An 18,670-nucleotide genomic window follows, 5' to 3' on the forward strand; every position below is an offset into this window, starting at 1 on the left:
GTCTTAAGTTTTTAAACGTAAGAAACTGAGGCGTTTTAAACGCAATTGCCGGCCACAACATTGCTATCGGAATTATCGTACTAGTTTCCTAGGTAAAAAATTGGACATGATCGCCCTCTCGAGTCAAAATTTGAATGCAATGAGCTCGTAATCACGACTTCAGAAGTGGGAAGTAGGAAATTTCCGATAGCACGTGAAGGCAGTCCGTAATTCTAGGATGGAATAAAGAGCACAACACTCCCATAACTGATAGAAGGATGTAATCGTGGATATGACATGAGCTCTTTGCACTCAACATCTAAATGCATGTCATGAGAAGTTTGTTTATCATCTGAAGCACGTGCATATGTGTGTATGTTTGTATTGCAAGGTATGTGAAGAACACCACATAAATACCGCATTAGATGATGTCTCTCCTTAATGTGAATTGATCTAATCTGGATTACAAGAGCTCAGTTGGAGCTGGAGAGAGCATGTCAAGTTCAAGCCATTATCCAGTTCCCCTCGCATGGCACAGTGTTGTTATAAACGGCTCTCATGTGACCTCGCTGAAAAGACCAAGATTAAATTTAATCCATCCCGCCCATTAGATTGAGAGTAGGATTGGTTATGGAGCAAATTCTGATCTTCAACATGTAATCTCCTCACTGTGCTTTTCACTACACCACACACTGTGTAGGAAAGCCTAGGTGGTGTCTTTTCCAAATGAATGACTCTTGAAAGCAAGCACCAGGGCATTCGTCAGCTTCAAGACACTCAGACAGTGATAGATATATGCAACCTTTAACATCTGATGCCTCAGCAAAGAGGAAGAGAAAAAAGAGGTAGGCACTTTTCTCCATTACCAAGAAAGAATAGGAGGGAACGAGATTGTGGATAAACAGAGAGAGAGAGAGAGAGAGAGAGAGAGAGAGGCAACTTTACTTTGATATGGAAACTATTTGTCTAGCCCTTCCTCCCTTCCATTTGCCTTGATCTGTCCTATTCTCCCTTCATCATCCTCTTATTTTCTTTTCTGCTTTGTTTTTTCTATTACAGGGCATTCAAATACCAACCTTGAAGTTTACTGGGAGAGGAAAGTTCTCTTTAAGTGCCTATTATGCTGCTTTTTCACTAGTCCAATGACTCACAGTAGGTAAGGCTACAGAAATAGTGCCCCACACACACACACACACACACACAAACCCACAAACCCAATGGTTACAAAACTGGAATAATTACGATTTTAAAATGTTTTTGATAGAAGTCTCTCTTGCTCACCAAGGCTGCATTTTTTTAATCAAGAATATGGTAAATCCAGTAATATTGTACAATATGATCATAATTTAAAATAACAGTTTTCTGTTAATATATTTTAAAATGTAATTCATTCCTGTGATGCCAAAGCTGAATTTTCATCATCTTTACTCCAGTCTTCAGTGTCACATGATCCTCAGAAATCATTCAGATATGCTGATTCTGATGCTTGCGGAAACCGTGTTAGACTACAATTCAAAAGTTTGGGGTACTTTTAAAAAATAAAATTAAATAAATTATTACTTTTATTCAACAAAGGCACATTCAAAGGTTTGTATTGCAAATAAACACTTTTTAAAAAAAGAAAAGAAGGAAGAAAGTTAAGCATCTGTTTTCAAAATTAATAATAATAATACCAACCTTTATTAATAATTGAGCACCAAATCATCATATCTGAATGATTTCTAAAGGATCTTTTTTTTTTTTTTTTACTTTTTTTTAAAAACTTTTTTCAGTTACAAAACATGAACAAATGAGACAAGACAAAAATAAATAAATAAAAAATATTTAAATGCCAGGTTTAAGGATACAAAAATATAAAATACAAGAAAGTGAATAAAACATAATAGACCAAAAAAAACATTAAAAGGCTTTGACATTTCACAAAATCTTAAATGTATACAATAAATGAATGGTTTTAACAGCTTTTTTTGTTTGTACTTTTCTTAAGAGAAACCATATAATTTTCTAATTCTTTCAATACCACAGAAAAAAGAGGTTTCTGATTACTAAATTTACACCGATGAATGTGAAACTTAACAAATATAATCACAAGATTAATAATGTAAGCTTCATTATTTCTAAAGGATCATGTGACACTGAAGAGTAGAGTACTGATGCAAAATTCAGCTTTGCACCACAGGAATAAACTACATTTTAAAGTATATTAAAATAGAAAAATGTTATTTTAAATTGTAATAATATATCACAATATTAGTGTTTTTACTGTATTTTCGATCAAATAAATGCATCCTCGGTGAGCATAAGAGACTTCTTTCAAAAACATTTAAAATATATATTTTTTGCCACTATCATGAATGAGACGGAAGTGGTGTAACTCTTTGAGGAGAGATGTGCTATCACTTTTCTAAGCAATCACAGACACCAGAATATCATTGATATCATTGCCTCTTAGGCCAGTAAGTAATCACCTAGCAACAACTGATCACCTTAGCAACCACATTTCAACAGCCTGGCAACCGCTCAGAAGCCCCAAACATCATGTAGGCTAGTTTTGCAGGGGCAAGCACTACTTACATTTTCTTCAGGAAATGTAAAAATCAAGCTTCTCTCTCCCGTTTCCCTTGATAACTGAAATCCTTGAGTTCTATTCCGGTCTTAGTTAAATCTGTTACTGGAGGCCTTGGAGGCGGTGGATAACCTTACGGGTTCGCCATGTACCATTTATATCATTCTCATAGAACATTCTCCCTCGCCTCGCCGTTCTCAGGAATAGAAGGCGGAGGAATGGGAAAATTGACACAGGCATAAAACATCATTGCACTAGCTCGGAGGTATTTTCTTACTCAGGAGTGTCATGTACCTACAGTATGTTTTTTTTTTTTTTTTTTTTTAAATCTACACTACCGGTCAAAAGTTTATAGAAAATGGTTATTTTAAGTTGTAATAATATTTCACGGTTTTTACTGTATTTTTGATCAAATAAATGCAGCCTTGGTGAACATTAGAGACTTCTATAAAAAAAAAACGTTCTGACTCCAAATTATTCAAACAAATTCACATCTTTTTTTCCAAGCAAGTGATGACCAAAGACATTTTTTCAAAACATCAGTTTGTTACTTAAGTGTAAGATATAGTTCAGTGGTACAATTGTTGAAATCGTGATCTGTTTTTAGAATAGATTTTAGAATATTTTTTATTATCAAAGTAAAAAAAAAAAAGTTGTAGGACTTATAATAAGTGTGTGCGTTTGAAGCTGTCTGTGAAGCGCTGCTCCTCTGGCTAACTCGCACTATTAAGCCCAGAAGGTAGAAGCCACATGAATAACCATGAATACTGCACACTGAAGCCAAGCTTTCCCCTTTCACTCGCTCTGTCCGCAAGCTCCGCCTGTGCTGCCCTTTGTGAGTGTTTGTGTGTTCAGATTGGGTACCAGCAGGCAGTACAGCCTCTCTTTTTCGGTATCTTTCTTTCTTTGCCTCCCCCTCCTCCTCCTCCTCCTCCTCCTCCTCCTCCTCTTCCCTCAGTCGCTCAGCGATTGAGGGAGAATGTGAGTAAAGCAAAAGAGGCAGGCGTGTTTTAACAGATGGCTCTTGCCGTCCAGATTCAGCCAGCTCACTGCCTCTGGTACAGCTTGAACACAGAGAGAGAGAGAGAGAGAGAGAGAGCGCAAGGTAGTTCAGGAAATTGAAACCGCTTCAGTTCAAACTTTTCTTTTTTTCACTCGTCTCGTTTATAACTTTCCGTCCAGCCTCTCTCGCTCTCACTTCTGTGTTGACAGACACTTGAAAGTTTGACAAACTTTGCAGCAATGCAGTGACCACAGTGCAACAGGCTGCTGGAAGACAGAAGGACAGAAGAGGAGAAGTGCACCGGGACACTACAACCACCCCAACCCCCCCACCCCTCCAAATCCCTCCCAAGCTAGTCCGGCTCGGTGTTTTGGGGTCTCCGCCACAGGACAGAAGGGGACAAACTGCCACCTGCCTCCCCTGCAGCTGTGTGTGAGGTAGGATCTGACATGCCCTATTTCCCCCCCCCCCCCTCTCTCTCTCTCTCTCTCTCTCCCTTTGCTCCACTGATGTAACCGCACACTGGGAGTTCTAGCGCGGCGATTTGACGTTCCACAGTAGCGATTACAGGTTTCCCTCCCTCTTTCCCTCTCTGTTCGCCCTTCACTTTCGCACTCTTAAAGGAGCAGTTTGCATGGTGCCTTGGCTTGTGTTACTGCACACACAGTGCATGTGTTATTTTTCTATGTGGGAGCATGGGTGTTGTTGTTATTATTAGTTCCCTGACAGACTGATTGACGGACTCGAGTTTTACTGAAAGAAAGGGAGGGTCAGAGTTACACCCTGTTCCCTAGACAGTCTTGCTCATGTGTCAAACAGAGGAAACCTGCTGATGATAGGGTTGAGACATCCTGAGATCTCCAAAAGCTTACATGCTCTTTTACATTTTACAAGTCAACTCAGATATGGGAAGCCCTCCTAACTATACACTGCACGCAATAACGCATTTCAGTCAAAGGTTTGGACACAGATACTCGTTCTTTATTTTAGAATAGTAGTAAAGCCATCAAAAATGTGAAATAATACAATTGAAAGTGTGAGCTTCTTGAAAGTGCCACCTTTGTCTAAATTCTGACTCTGCACACTCCAGACATCCTCTCAACCAACGAGATGAGGTGCATCTTGGGATGCTTTTTAAGTGTATGCAATGTAATTTGCCAATTCATTTGTTTTTACAGTCATTTCAAGTGTGTCCAAACTTTTTGATCATTTCATTCTTTCACATTTTTCAAATGTACACAAAACACCTGTTCATTTCCGTCACAAGTTAGTTTAGACAGGTTTTTGACTGATTCTTTGAGCGCGTCTTTAGACCAGGGATTCCCACACTTGTCAGCCGAACCCCTTTGACCTAAAATATTTGCTTCCCCAGAGATTTGAAATTTCTTTAAATTAAGGAATAAGGACACATTCCCGTTCATGTTTTCTGATGTCAGTTAATGGTCACATGACATGAATAAAATATTGAATGTTTTTTTCAGTAAGCATTTTAGTGATTTTTATTTTTAAATTATTTATTTTGTTTGTACATTATTCTAATTTAATATTTTTTTTACTTTTTATCAACTCTGTGTGGGAAACCCTGCATTTGACTGAATTGAAGCAATAATTTATGAGTTTGAGATGCTAGACTTTCTGACAATTTCAAACTCTTGGATTCTATGAAAAGCACCTTTTTTAATAAGTATCATTTATTCATGATTTGGGACTGTACTTGTAGTGTTTTACATTTGCTGTTGCATTCAATCACATATTGTCTTTGCATTATTTCATGGCACCTAAAGTCTTTCTCATGAAATTCAATTCCGATGGCAAACTCACAACTCAGCTAAATATAATTTATTTTGTGAGGGCTGCAGACTTAAATAGCTGTGCAGGATAAGCTGCATATCTTATTTTATGCTATGATAAGGACTACTTTAGATGATATCTGCCTAACAAGACTTGCTGAGCCAACAAAACCCCCTTATTCACTTCTCTTTTTTTTCAAAGGAAGAGGAAGTGTCTAAGGAAGCAGCTCCACCGCTAAACTAAACCATCATCTAATTTAGCTGTCGACTGATGATTTCAGTTTCTAATGAATGTACAAGCCTGGTCGTTGAAGATTAGCGTCAGCTTACAAGCGGTCTTTGATAAGTGTGTGTGTAGCAGCAGCAGTCTGAGAGGTGGTGTCTGTGTCTTTACTTTGGCTCTGTGTTTTTGAGTGCTGTGTTGACTTTGGGACTCTGACCGTGGTTAGCCTTCCACGGCCTAGCCAATGTTTACACTGATTGCTTACATTTGGTTAGTAAATTCCCACGATTTTGACAGGTGGCGAAGCAGGACCGGCAGATTGGACTCTTGCTTGAGTTCTCTCTCTCTTTGTCTCTCTTGCGTTATCTCTCCTTTTCTGCTCTATTTCTCCTCTCCTCCTGCTGTTAACCTCCATAAAGGGACGTTCTAGGACTGAAGGAAGTTACTGCATTCAGTCAAGGCTGATGTTGAGGTCAGCGTCAGTGGAGAAGAACCGTTTCATAGGTCGTTGCGCATCAGAGCCAATCACCTTTCTCTTTATAGCAGCAGATTTTAAAGGCAGATGTTTGACTTCCGTTTGAGTGTGTTGGGCCCAAGAGCGGTTTTGTTTTATGAACTCCAGTTAATTACTCAAACTAGTAACAAGGAACCAAGGAGAAATTATTAAAAGTCTGGGAGTGTCTGTTTATTGGTGTTCATTTTTATATGAAGAAACTTAAATTTGAAAGGAGTATAGCATCATAATTTGGCTGTTTTGGAAGTGAGATAAGTATGAGTCAAGGCATTGTTCAGATTTTTAAAGCGTATCTTTTTACGTCATGCTTTATTTGTTGACAGAAAAAAATCGAATTATCACAAACCTCTTCCAAACCGCATCCATAAATGGTGTGAAATCTGATTAAAATACATTTTTTAAATGTTTATTTTCTCAGATCAACTTCTAGGTATTCGTCATTTGGATGCAAACGTCTGGGGTCAGTAAGATTTTAAAAAGAAAGAAAAAAATGTATTTATGCTTTTATTCAGCAAGGATGTCGATCTGCACAATTCAGGATAAATTGAGAATCATGTCTTGTTGTTGTTGTTTCAAATAGAGATCACGATTCTCCCACGATTCTGAACAGACATCTAAACAAAATAACATGATTTAGAGATTCTGTTAATTGCTGTAGTCTATTTAAAATGTTTAATTATTTTATTTAAAATTAATTATTTAATGGCTCACTCATAAATAATTCACTTGTTTCATTACTTGATGAATCAGTGTTTCTGAACGAATCTCTATTCAGTGATAGTCATTGGTCTGACAGTCGTTTTTTTGTACGTACAATCTTACAATCTAAGGTGATTTGCTCTATTTTGATCGCTCCGTAGACATCAGTGTTTATATCCGGACTACAAACTTTTATTCCAGTTCTTCTGTGATATTTGAATATTTGTAACACAAAATAACGGTAGGCCTACTGTGTGGCTGAAAAGCTGTTTCATATAGCCTAACTGCTTTCTTTGGGTCAGCGGCAGTGCCAACGCAGATTTGAATGTTTATTGCATGTTTATTGTGATCAAAAGTGAGTATTCAATTGACCATATACACGGAATGTTAAAAACTTCCGCAATAATATAAGCCAGCTGGAAAACTTCAGCTGAAATGTCTCTTGTTCTTGTGTGTCGGTGTCTTCAATGTCCTGAGGTAGCTTTAACAGTATCAATAGTGTAATTCTTAGTTTATAATCAGAATATAGTCACTTAAATAGTCAGACCAAGCATTCATTTAGTTATTTCAAGCGTAAGACGACATTAAAAAGATGCCTTCCTCCTCAGCAAGATTCAATTCGACCCTTCAGTTTTCACTTTTATGTGACAACAACGTGTCAACACACGGTAAATTAAAGATTTATTACGCACTTTAGTTAGATTCATTAAACAAAATGTGAGTTTTCACAAGTGTGCTGAAATCAGTGAGCATGCGCTGCTCTGACAGCTTCAGTCAGTGATATAAAGGGAGGGAGAGCGCGGTGCAATACGTTCACAAGAAAAGTTTTAGTTTTTCACAAGACTTTTGTGAGTACTTCATACTTCACCTTGACAGATTATTTTTAAACCTAGTGCTTTTATAATGTTTAATATTTATTCAAAAGCGAAAATGAGTGAAAGAAATTACAGGAAATGGCTAATATGAGCCAATAAATGCTCCTCTGCCGCCATCTGCTGGTTATAGTGGTAATTATTGTCTTTTTAATTTTTAAATAAAAGCGTTTTCTATTAAATTGTGGGCTTTCTACATCTTGAAATAATTGGTTTTACAAAACAATCTCAGAAGGATGAACAATTAATGTTTTTGGTCATCACACTAAAAATAACATTTGAATTGCTGAAAAAATGTTGTGTGTGCGAATGTGCGTATGCGTATCCAATTACAGACTCCGTGTTTCTTATTCCAGCGTTCCCATTAACTTCAAGTCTTTATTGTAATCACTAAAACTGGTTTATTGGCAGATTAGGTAAGTGTGATAACTGCATTAAAATATAATACAACATTAAAAAGTCAACCATTGATGGTTTTGTGTATCATATATATAATATATAGGAGACAAAAATGTAGGTCTACCCCATTTCACCAAGGTCCACCCACTTGGAGATTTCTAGCCCCCCCTTTGCTTCGTTGTTTTATCAAGGTCATTCAAATAACTGACCTCTGACCTTTCTAGTGTCATAAGACACCATGAGACAAATTGACAGCCTCTTTTTTCCCATGAAGGAGGATTTTGTGAATCCACACAGAATCTTCTGTAGGCTGTTTATTGAATGTTTCTTCTTTCCTTTCTTTCCATTTACCCAGATCTCCTACAGCACCTTTATAACTAAAATGGTGTTCTACGTTGGATATACATACTGACTTTGTTTTTCCAACTTTTTAAATTCTAATGAATATTTTAAAACAAAATCCTATTCACTACATCCTCCTCTTTTTCCCCCCCTCAAAAATTCCAGACACTTTTTCTTCTTTACGATCTCATGATGGTTTACCACTTTGACATTTTGACATTATGCCTCAGAGAAAATATAATTTGTAGTGTTTGCATAAATATGTGACACATCACTGTCAGCGGTTAAACTTCTGAAACAGGAAGCCATTAACAACATGTTTATGCAGTGTAGATTTACAGTGTACATGTGCAGACCTGCATATGTGAAAGATTTCATGGAGTTTCTGCAAAGATTCATGTATAATGCAACATATAATGTCTCCTAAGTGTTTCATAGCTAAAAGTAAGCAAAGCATATCTGTGTACTGTAACACACTCATGTACTCAGAGCACACCTCAGCAGTGAACACTAACAGCAAAAACATTTTAAATATTTTAAGAGGGAAGAGACAAAATCACACTGATGCAAATGGACTTCAGTAGGGCTTGGAGGTCATTTGTGGAGAAGAATGAGGGTGTGAGTCACAGAAAACATGAGCTCCGCCAAAAAAAGCAAGAAAACACCAACGATGGAGAGAACAGTGTTTGTGCATTTTATTAAGGAGCGCTATAATATATGGATTAAGCTATCTGGTAGCATTCTCATTCATCTCAATTTGCTGTTGATTTGTCTTGTTCAGGACCCACCACAAGTGCACAGCCATATTTGCTCATGGGTGATCAGTTCCAGGCACATTTTTGAGCCAGTTACTTGAGCAGTCATTGTGCAAACAAGTACCTTTTACCTAGGCCTTATAGAATGTTTAGCAAAGGTTAAATTATTATACAGCAGTTCATGAAATAAGACAGCAATGGTTGAGAAGACAAATGTGTAATTTCTGGAATCACTCAATACAATAATCAGTGTTGGGGAAAGTAACTTTTAAAAGCAATGTGTTATAATTACTCCCACTTTTTAAGAAAAGTAATGGGTTATGTGACTTTTGCATTACGTTCTCTTCCAGGTCTTGCGGGTGGTTTTTTTTTTAATGACGTTTTTTTTGCAGGTGTTTTAACACAGTAATGCATTCAACAACATCGCCTATAAAACACACCTTGACTGTTTTAGTGTGTTTTTAGTTTTTTTTTCTTTAAGCTAATTTATTTGTTGTTTATTTGCTCAATAATAGGCCAAACTGGCCTCAAAGGATTAGTTCACTCCAAAATGAAAATGTCCTAATCATTTACTCACCCCCATCTCATTCAAGATGTTCATGTCTTTCTTTCTTCAGTCGAAAATAAATAAACATTTCAGGATTTTTCTGCACGATCCCAGGCGAGGAGTAGGGTCTTATCTAGCGAAACCATCGGCCATTTTCAAGAAAAAAATAAACATTATATACTTTTTAACCTAAATTGCTAATCTTGCGCTGCTCTGCGGTACTTCCGCCTACGTCTAGAGTGACCTTTCCGACGTGATTGCGTAATCCCTGGCACGTTGCCCTTCCTTTGAAACTGCATTGATTTGGACCTTGAACATTTTGGTTGCCATTGAAGTCCATTGTGTGGAGAAAAATCCTGGAATGTTTTCCTCAAAAACGTAATTTCTTTTCGACTGAAGAAAGAAAGACACGAACATCTTGGATGAGATGGGGGTGAGTAAATTATCTGGAAATTTTCATAAAAAAAAAAAAAAAGATCACATCTGATTTGTATAATTTAAATCAAGATTTAAAGCAAAAACATAATGGTCTGACTTTAGCTTTGTGAAATTAATGCTACATCAGACACGCCTGCACAAAACAAAAACCGTAGATGGACTGAATAAAAATATGCAAATTCACTCTCTGACAGTAGGTGGCGTTTATAGAACAGCAGCGGTTTCTACGCTGTGCTTATGAACAATACTTTATATGGCGTTAAGAGGAAAAGAAAATGCCATCAAAACTTTTCAGAAGACAGTCAGTTCCCTTCAAAGATTCATATAAACCCCCACCCCAATTCAATATTTATATTCTTCTTCCTATATTCTGAGCATCGAGTGAGCTTGCTGTGCCTGGTACAGTATTTGCTCTGCTGGCACGTCTGTGTTCTCTTCTTTCCGTCTGTCTTCAGTGTGTCTCGTCTCTGGCCTGTGTTAATGTCCAGGCTTTGTAATATTTCCACACAAATGACATCTTGGGAAATTATTACAAAATCTATTTTGCGTGCAAGTCCGGAATAGACATCAGCTAAAATAAAACAAAAAACATCCGGTGTCTGGCCAGTCGACCGGTGCATCTCTAGTTGAAAGTAATGTGTTTTGTTACTTTTGTACTTGTCTGTTCATGCACATGCATGAGTGAACATGTCTAAGAGACTACGTTATGAAGGAGAGAACTTTAATTCAGTAGTTTAAAAAATGTTGAAGCAAATTAATCAAACTGAATAGTAATGTGCATTACTTTTTTTAAAAAGTAACTCAAGTTTATAAAGTTATGGTACTTTACTAAAAGTAATCTGATTACATAATGCACATTACTTGTATTGCGTTTACCCCCAACACTGACAATAATGATAAAGAACCATACAAGACATTGCAGGAAAATGTTGCTTAATCATGCAAGAAAATATGGACTTAATATGGACTTATCTTATAATAAAACCAAAAAGATGCAACCCTGCAGGCAAGTGACGTTCCAAATCAGTAAACACTCGCGATACATGGGGCGGCACAGCTTACTTCCAGCTCTTGGGCTCGACCAGGCAGAACAGATCTGGCTTGATCCAGGATGTCAACTTCCGAAACGTCTGAGGTTTTAGGAAATAGAGGTTTTATTAGTCTTTGTTGGGTATATACAAAGTGCAGAGGTTAGGGAAGATGCCCTCTTTTCTCTTTCCTCCTCGCGTCTTGTTCTGAAATTGAAGTGCACAGCAGGTAGCTGGAACTCTGTATTCAAGAGCTCTTCACCCGTTACACTCTGTTTGCTTAACAGCAGGAGTGCATGGGGGTGTGTGCGTGTCTGTACTGGGACATGTGCGTGTGTGTAAAGAGCATATTTCTTGGAAGCTCATGTGTTTGTTTCAATACACTGTGGGCTGTTTGATCGCCACACCTTTTAACCTGCTCCCTAGTCATGACAAGATGCTGTCCCTAGTTTGTGAAGAGGAAATTGATTTATTGAGAAGTACAGTTTTGACCCCCCCCCCCCCCCCCGCAAGTATGAAGTGAGCAGGTTTAATAAATAATTTATGTATCACACACCAAAACACTTTTGTTGAGGTTTGAAATTATTGAAAGTATCTTAACAAATGGATGCTGCAAAACAATTCAAATTAAATATGTAATAAGTGTATATATAATTTTAAATCAATGTATTTTATCTACCATGTTATATTTTTATGTAAAAATAATTATTGTTTTATATAATAATAATAATTGTTTCTTTCATTCATTAACTGTCATCTTTGTCTTTGTCATTTTTACCTTGATCTAAAAAGATATCTAACGTATACTGTATGTCAGAAGCAAAATTTTGTAAATATTTAGTCTCAAATTAATATTCGTAAAATGTAAAACATATAAACATAAGCATCACGGCACTGTGCATGTGCAGGAGGTATTATTGTACAAGCTTTGGTTAGTAAAAACAGTAAAAGTTTTCAAAAGAATGAATTATTTCATATGCAAATATGTTAGACAACCATAGTGGGCATTTACAATAAATTCTTGAAAGAGACCCACCCATTAAAAGGTTTCTGAGAAACTGTTATATTTAAAAAAATCAACCCAAACAAACAGACCCTCCCTTCGTTGCCTCGCTCCCAAAATGCACACAATGCAAGAGTGGATGTCTCTTTATCATAGCTGAAGCAAAGCAAAATAATGCTTCTTGAAAAATAGAAGATGACGAATGAACATCAAGGAAGGACATAAAATGAACATACAGTGCACGAGTAAACACAAGCAAGAGTTGAGTGTTAGTCGCCAGCAGCTCCAGACAAACAATGACACTCAAAACTGTCCTGCTACTATATCCTACATTACAACAACAGCATATCAAGGTTCTGTGAAACATAGCAAAACCAATGTTACTCACGTGTGGAGCAGAAACAATGCAACCTCTGTGTCCGTTTTCAGGCCTTCCCACTTCAGTCTCTCCAGCTCTGGAAAGCTTTTCTAATATTACCACGGGTCCTAAAGCTCTTGCCTGATCATAACACTTCTTTTTCCAGTGATATTCCTCTGACCCTTTCTCTTTTGTAATGTCTCTCAGCAATCTCTCTGTCTACAGTCTTTCTTCAAATCTCCCTCTTGACCACTCTCTCTCCTCCCCCATAATTAGTGGAAACTGCTGATTGGCTACAAGTGTGTTTGCTGCTCCGTCTGATCCATTTTCAGTCTGACTGAGCCATCAATTAGATTACTAATAAAATATTTAGCTGCATGTAAACATAGCTACAGTATTTAGCATGGGCAAATTCTTGATAACAAGCAATTGCATTGCATTTTGTTAGACAGGGGGTGTCAGTGGTTGTTTGAAGATTCTTGATATTTAATAATTCTTAATATTACATTTTAAGCTCTTCAGATTACCAAATTCGTTTCTGAGTTCTTTAAAACACCACATAGATGGTTTTCTAAAGAACTGGAGAATAACAAGTTCTTTTTTGAAACTAAAAAAGTTCTCCAATGACATCAGACTGCTAAAGCCCTTTTGGTCCTAATTGGAACCTTTATTTGTAATTGTGTGTTTGAATTCTGTGTCTTTCTCTGTTTCTTTAGCGCTCTCTTTGAACGGCAGCATGGTTGCCATTAGCAGGTCAACATAAATGTTTTCAGAATGGAACATCAGTCAGGCCTTGGCTTTATGCCCTCACTTACACACACACACAGAAGCACATACAGAAGGTCTGTTCCTTGTTTGTTGAAATATTCCATGCTTACCACAGGTACGCAGGCATATGAAGTTCTCCAGTGCTTCGCTCACTCTCAGCTTCGTATAAACATACACACACACACACACATACACTCCGGCCATGTGGAAAGCTGAGAGTTGGGCTCAGGGTTATTGGGTGCTTCCTCTTCATTTGCATCTCGCATGTTACCACTGGATTGTCCTCTGCTGAGTCAGTAGCTGTATCGATATGCATGCATACTTGCAAATAGCAAGTGCTTGTCTTTACATGTGTATTTCGGTGTGTAGATCAGTCTGGCAGTGAGAGAGCGTTTTGCCTTAAGAGAAGAGTGGGTCACACACGGGGCACATACACGTTTAGTCCCAAGTTTTTGCACAAATATAATTTGTAGTACTCTGGACATTAGAGCAAAATAAACCCAGAGTGACCAGATTGATGTTCTGTCATACTGAAGGAGTTTAAGGAATCAAATTTTATTTCATAATTAGGGCTGGGTATCGTTCAAACAATTTTGATACTGATACCGTGACTCCGATACCGGTTCCTGAACGATAATTTTTTTCGGTACCAGTTTCATGAAATCCACTTTAAAAAAATTACATTATCTCAAAAAACTTTGGTTTTATTTTTTCAGTTTGTTTTCAGTTCTTTTTTTTTACAGACTCAGAGACTCATAGTGCAAAAATGCTAAACTTTTATATATATCCTTATCATTTAACAGCATATTCTGTACTTCAATGAGCTCATTGTTTCTGCCTTAAATTAATACATTGTTTAAATTAATATATTGTTAGCTAACTGCGTGCGTGATTTGTATGTATGTATGTATATATATATATATGTATACATTTCTGAAATGCATTACTTAGTCACCTCTAATAACAGATCACTGGACACTGAAATGTAGACACATGCATTTTCTGTAAAGCTGCTTTGAAACGATATTATGTATTGTGAAAAGCGCTATACAAATAAATGTGAATTTAATTGAATATAGGCTGATGGGGGGGCGGGATATATTCCTTGTGCTCAGCACGCATAAAGCTTGCCTAGAGGCACTGGCAAAAGTAGCCTAATGATTATGAATGTGGGGGGGGAAACCAAGGAGACATTTTAATTGTTTATTAAGTTGGTGTTGGCTGCAAAGATGTTAATGACGCATGCACGCGACTATGGAGAGAAATGCACCTTTCATTTGGATTACATAATCAGAGAGTATTTGTTTTCGATTCTATTGGGTTCGTTTAAAAATAGACATTTCAATCTTCTTTAGGCATTTTTCCTTGATGCCTCGCCACAAACAATCATGCTGAATGCTTATTTGCTTACTGACATTGATGAGATTAGCCCCTTAGGTATCGAAATTTACCTAAAAAGTATCAAACTCGATTCATAATTTATTTTTGTTACAAATACAGTGTACTTGTACTAATCTCATGAAGTGTTGTGTAAAAGTGTGGTCACAGTTACTGCTGTTCTGCGTATTATTGCTGACACAATCCAGTCATTTCAATAGGAAGGAATCCATCTGGAATTTCGTGTGAGGGTGAAAGATTTCCTCACGCTGATTCTAAAACAGCATCGTGCAGATTCACTGTGTTAACCAACAGAAAGCTGCTTGGTTTGAAAGTGATTTCTTTGTGAGCAGTGCTTCATACATCGCTTCACTATTGACAGTATGGACAATGGACCTTTTTGCAAGTGCAGTTTTACTGAAATGTGACTGCACCTTAATGAAATGGGCAAAGTGACAATATAAAGTATAATATAGTGTAGAACATGCAATATATTTGAGGTTGAGGCAAAGTAATTTGAAAATCTAGGGAGTCTATGCATTATCTGCAATTTCTCAGGTGAGTTTGCTGCTGAACTCTTTTAGTGCAGTTTTCATTTCCATTGTAACACCGACTTCTAATTGGCAGATCTATTTTCAGCATTTTCTTTTTCTTTTTTTTTTTGAAAAAATAAACTTGAAATTGTATTTTTATCAATTATACAATTTTCAATCACAATCAAGTATTCTGGAAAGCAAAAATATAGTCATAACATAGTCAAATGCTTCGACAAAAGCCCTTCTTTATCATGTCAAAACATCTTTGAATATTTAATCTTGAGATTCAAGCTTTCTCTCGCTTTCTCTTTCTTTTTTCATCCCGTAATGGCTTTAAGCCACCTTGTCAAGTCAGTCTTCGCTCTCTCTCTCATTTCACACATCACTGCGTTCACTCGTCTCCCTGCTTATCTACCCACCTCTTTATTGGCCCTCTATCCTGGCCTTTTCTCTTAACATGCCTACAATTTAGTTCCACCAATAAAACTATCTCACAAGTAGATAAGCCTGACCTAATACAGCTTTCTGAAGAGCTGGGGTAATTTAAGTCATTTTGTTTAATTCTGTTTGATCAGTTAGGGCTCCACTTCATTCGCTTTCTCCAATTTTCTCCAAATTTGTGTGAAAGGATAATTGTGTTGGTCATGAGGTCTCCATGTGAATGACAGAGAGAAAGTCAATTTAACAATGGGAGAGCTCTACAAATTTGAGCCAGAAAATAAGCTTTTGACGCTCATGTTCGTGTGTGTGGGTTTACTTGGTTATCTTTTTTTTTTCATTTAAAAATGTACACTGATTAAACTGCCTAAAAGAAAAATGTATTACATGTCCAACTGCAAATGGCTAGTTGCGAAATTACTTTCCCTCTTTTTTCCCCTCAATGTTTTCTGTCACCTAAATCTAACTGTCACTTCTACATTTCTACATTTTTAAAATGTAGGCTTATTCAGTATGTTTATTAAACTGATATCTGATGCAGTTAAACATTTATAAGAACATGGCTTCCATGTTAAATGTTATTTAGGAGAAAGTTTTGCACTTTGTCAATTACCACAGAAAATAATTTACCTCAGAAAAAAACAGGCAACACCATATATACAAAGGGTTAGTTCACCCAAAAATGAGAAATCTGTCATCAATTTCCTACTCTCATGTTGTTCCAAACCTGTATGACTTTCGACATTTGAATGAAATATGAGGGATTTCTGTCCCTCCATTGACAGTCCACGCAACTACTACTTTGACGCTTCAAAGAGTTCATAAAGAGATTGTAAAACTCATCCACTGAATTGAGCGGTTATGTAAACATTTTCAGAAGACACCTGATCGCATTATATGATTATACCGATTTAATTTAAGCTTTTACTCACATAAAAACATTCATCAACACAAGATGCGGTAAACAGAAGCTCAAGCATACTTGCTTGATGTGCGAGAACCAATGAGGTTCATTATTATGTGTTACACAGCACGTTTGAGCTTCTCCAAGAACCAATGAGATCCATTCTCCTGTTACGCAGCACATTTGAGCTTCTCCAAGAACCAATGAGGTTCATTATTGTGTGTAACGCAGCACGTTTGAGCTTCTCCAAGAACCAATGAGATCCATTCTCCTGTTACGCAGCACATTTGAGCTTCTCCAAGAACCAATGAGGTTCATTATTGTGTGTAACGCAGCACGTTTGAGCTTCTCCAAGAACCAATGAGATCCATTCTCCTGTTACGCAGCACATTTGAGCTTCTCCAAAAACCAATGAGGTTCATTCTTGTGTTACGCAGCACGTTTAAGCTTCCTCAAGAACCAATGAGGTTCATTCATGTGTGTTACGCAACACATTTGAGCTTCCACAAGAACCAATGAGGTTCATTCTTGTGTTACGCAGCACGTTTAAGCTTCCTCAAGAACCAATGAGGTTCATTCTTGTGTGTTACGCAACACATTTGAGCTTCCACAAGAACCAATGAGGTTCATTCTTGTGTGTTACGCAACACATTTGAGCTTCCACAAGAACCAATGAGGTTCATTCTTGTGTTACGCAGCACGTTTGAGCTTCCTCAAGAACCAATGAGGTTCATTCTTGTGTGTTACGCAACACATTTGAGCTTCCACAAGAACCAATGAGGTTCATTCTTGTGTTACGCAGCACGTTTGAGCTTCCTCAAGAACCAATGAGGTTAATTATTGTGTGTTACGCAGCATGTTTGAGCTTGTTTATGTTCACTGATCAATGTTTATATGTGAATAAAAGCTGGACTAACCCGCTCAATTCATGTGGATTAGTTTTAAGATCTCCTTATGAACATTTTGATGCGTCATAAACCCTATTCAGATGGTAATGGTTTCTTGTGGGGTCAAATGTATTTTCATAATTTACAGCGGCTAGTCAGTGATTTTATTGCCGTCCGAATCCAGAATGCCCACCACCCGCGTAAAAATCCCTGGCCGAATTATCTACTGTTTTTAGACAAACACCATGGACAAAAAACGTGATCACAAAACGTGCTCCTCCACCGTGAATAAATCACCACCCGAATGCACAAGTTTTATCACTGAGGTGGCATGCAAATGAATTTTTATGGATGTATGGACGTAGTTGCGTGGGCTGTCAATGGAAGAACAGAAATCTCTCAAATTTCATTTAAAATAACTTTTTTTTTTGGTTTCAAGATGAACGAAAGTTTTACTGCTTTGGAATGACATTAATTAATGAATGAATTAATTTTTAATTTTGTATTTTTGGGTGAACTAACCCTTGAATGCACTTAAAATGGAAATCTATGCATTGGGCAAGACACTGATACATGTGTTCATCCACCTAGAACAGCAGTCCTACCTCAGAAAGGGTGACAATTTTTTTTAAATAAAATAAATACTATATTAATACTAGATTATCTTGCCCCATAGACGTCTATTTTAAGTACATCACTGTAAACACAATTTTTTGTTTGTTTTTACAAACTGATGTACAAGTTGAAATTATTTTGTAATTGGCGTTCCACGGATGTTGACAATAGAGCTTAAATGATGTAAATGTTTACATAAATGTAAATGTAAATGATATTGAACACAGAACATGCTTTTGAAGTGAAGTTGTGAGAAAAAGTGGCCCCACTTTATATTAGGTGGCCTTAACTACTATGTACTTACATCAACAAATAAGTACAATGTACTTACTGTGTTCATATTGTGTTGCAAAACACCTTTGTTGATACTGAGGTGGGATACAGGTAAAGTTATGGACAGGTGTGGTGGTATGGGTAAGTTTAAGGGTAGGGTTAGGTGTAAGGGAAGTGTCAACTGTGGAATTACAAATGTAACTACAGAAATTAATTACAGACATAATTACATGAAGGTATTTTTAAAAAGTTAAGTACAATGTAAAAACATGTATGTACACAATAAGTGCAATGTATCAAATGATTAATTAAATCATTTAGTTAAGGCCAACTAATATAAAGTGGGTCCGAATAAG

The 18,670-nt window shown here is 37.0% G+C and overlaps 1 protein-coding gene across 3 annotated transcripts in view; it reads left to right on the forward strand.

Annotated features, from left to right (window-relative positions):
• The first annotated feature begins 3,500 nt into the window (after positions 1 to 3,500).
• Positions 3,501 to 18,670, forward strand: part of sulf2b (sulfatase 2b) — a 189,180-nt gene continuing 174,010 nt past the window's right edge. For all 3 annotated transcript variants that reach the window (XM_079803668.1, XM_079803664.1, XM_079803661.1), the window contains exon 1: positions 3,501 to 3,985. The gene's annotated coding sequence lies outside the window, so the exon portion shown is untranslated. The remainder of the gene's footprint in view (positions 3,986 to 18,670) is intronic.

Source organism: Gobio gobio (genome assembly GCF_949357685.1).
Source record: "Gobio gobio genome assembly, chromosome: 21".
NCBI classification, from domain to species: domain Eukaryota; kingdom Metazoa; phylum Chordata; class Actinopteri; order Cypriniformes; family Gobionidae; genus Gobio; species Gobio gobio.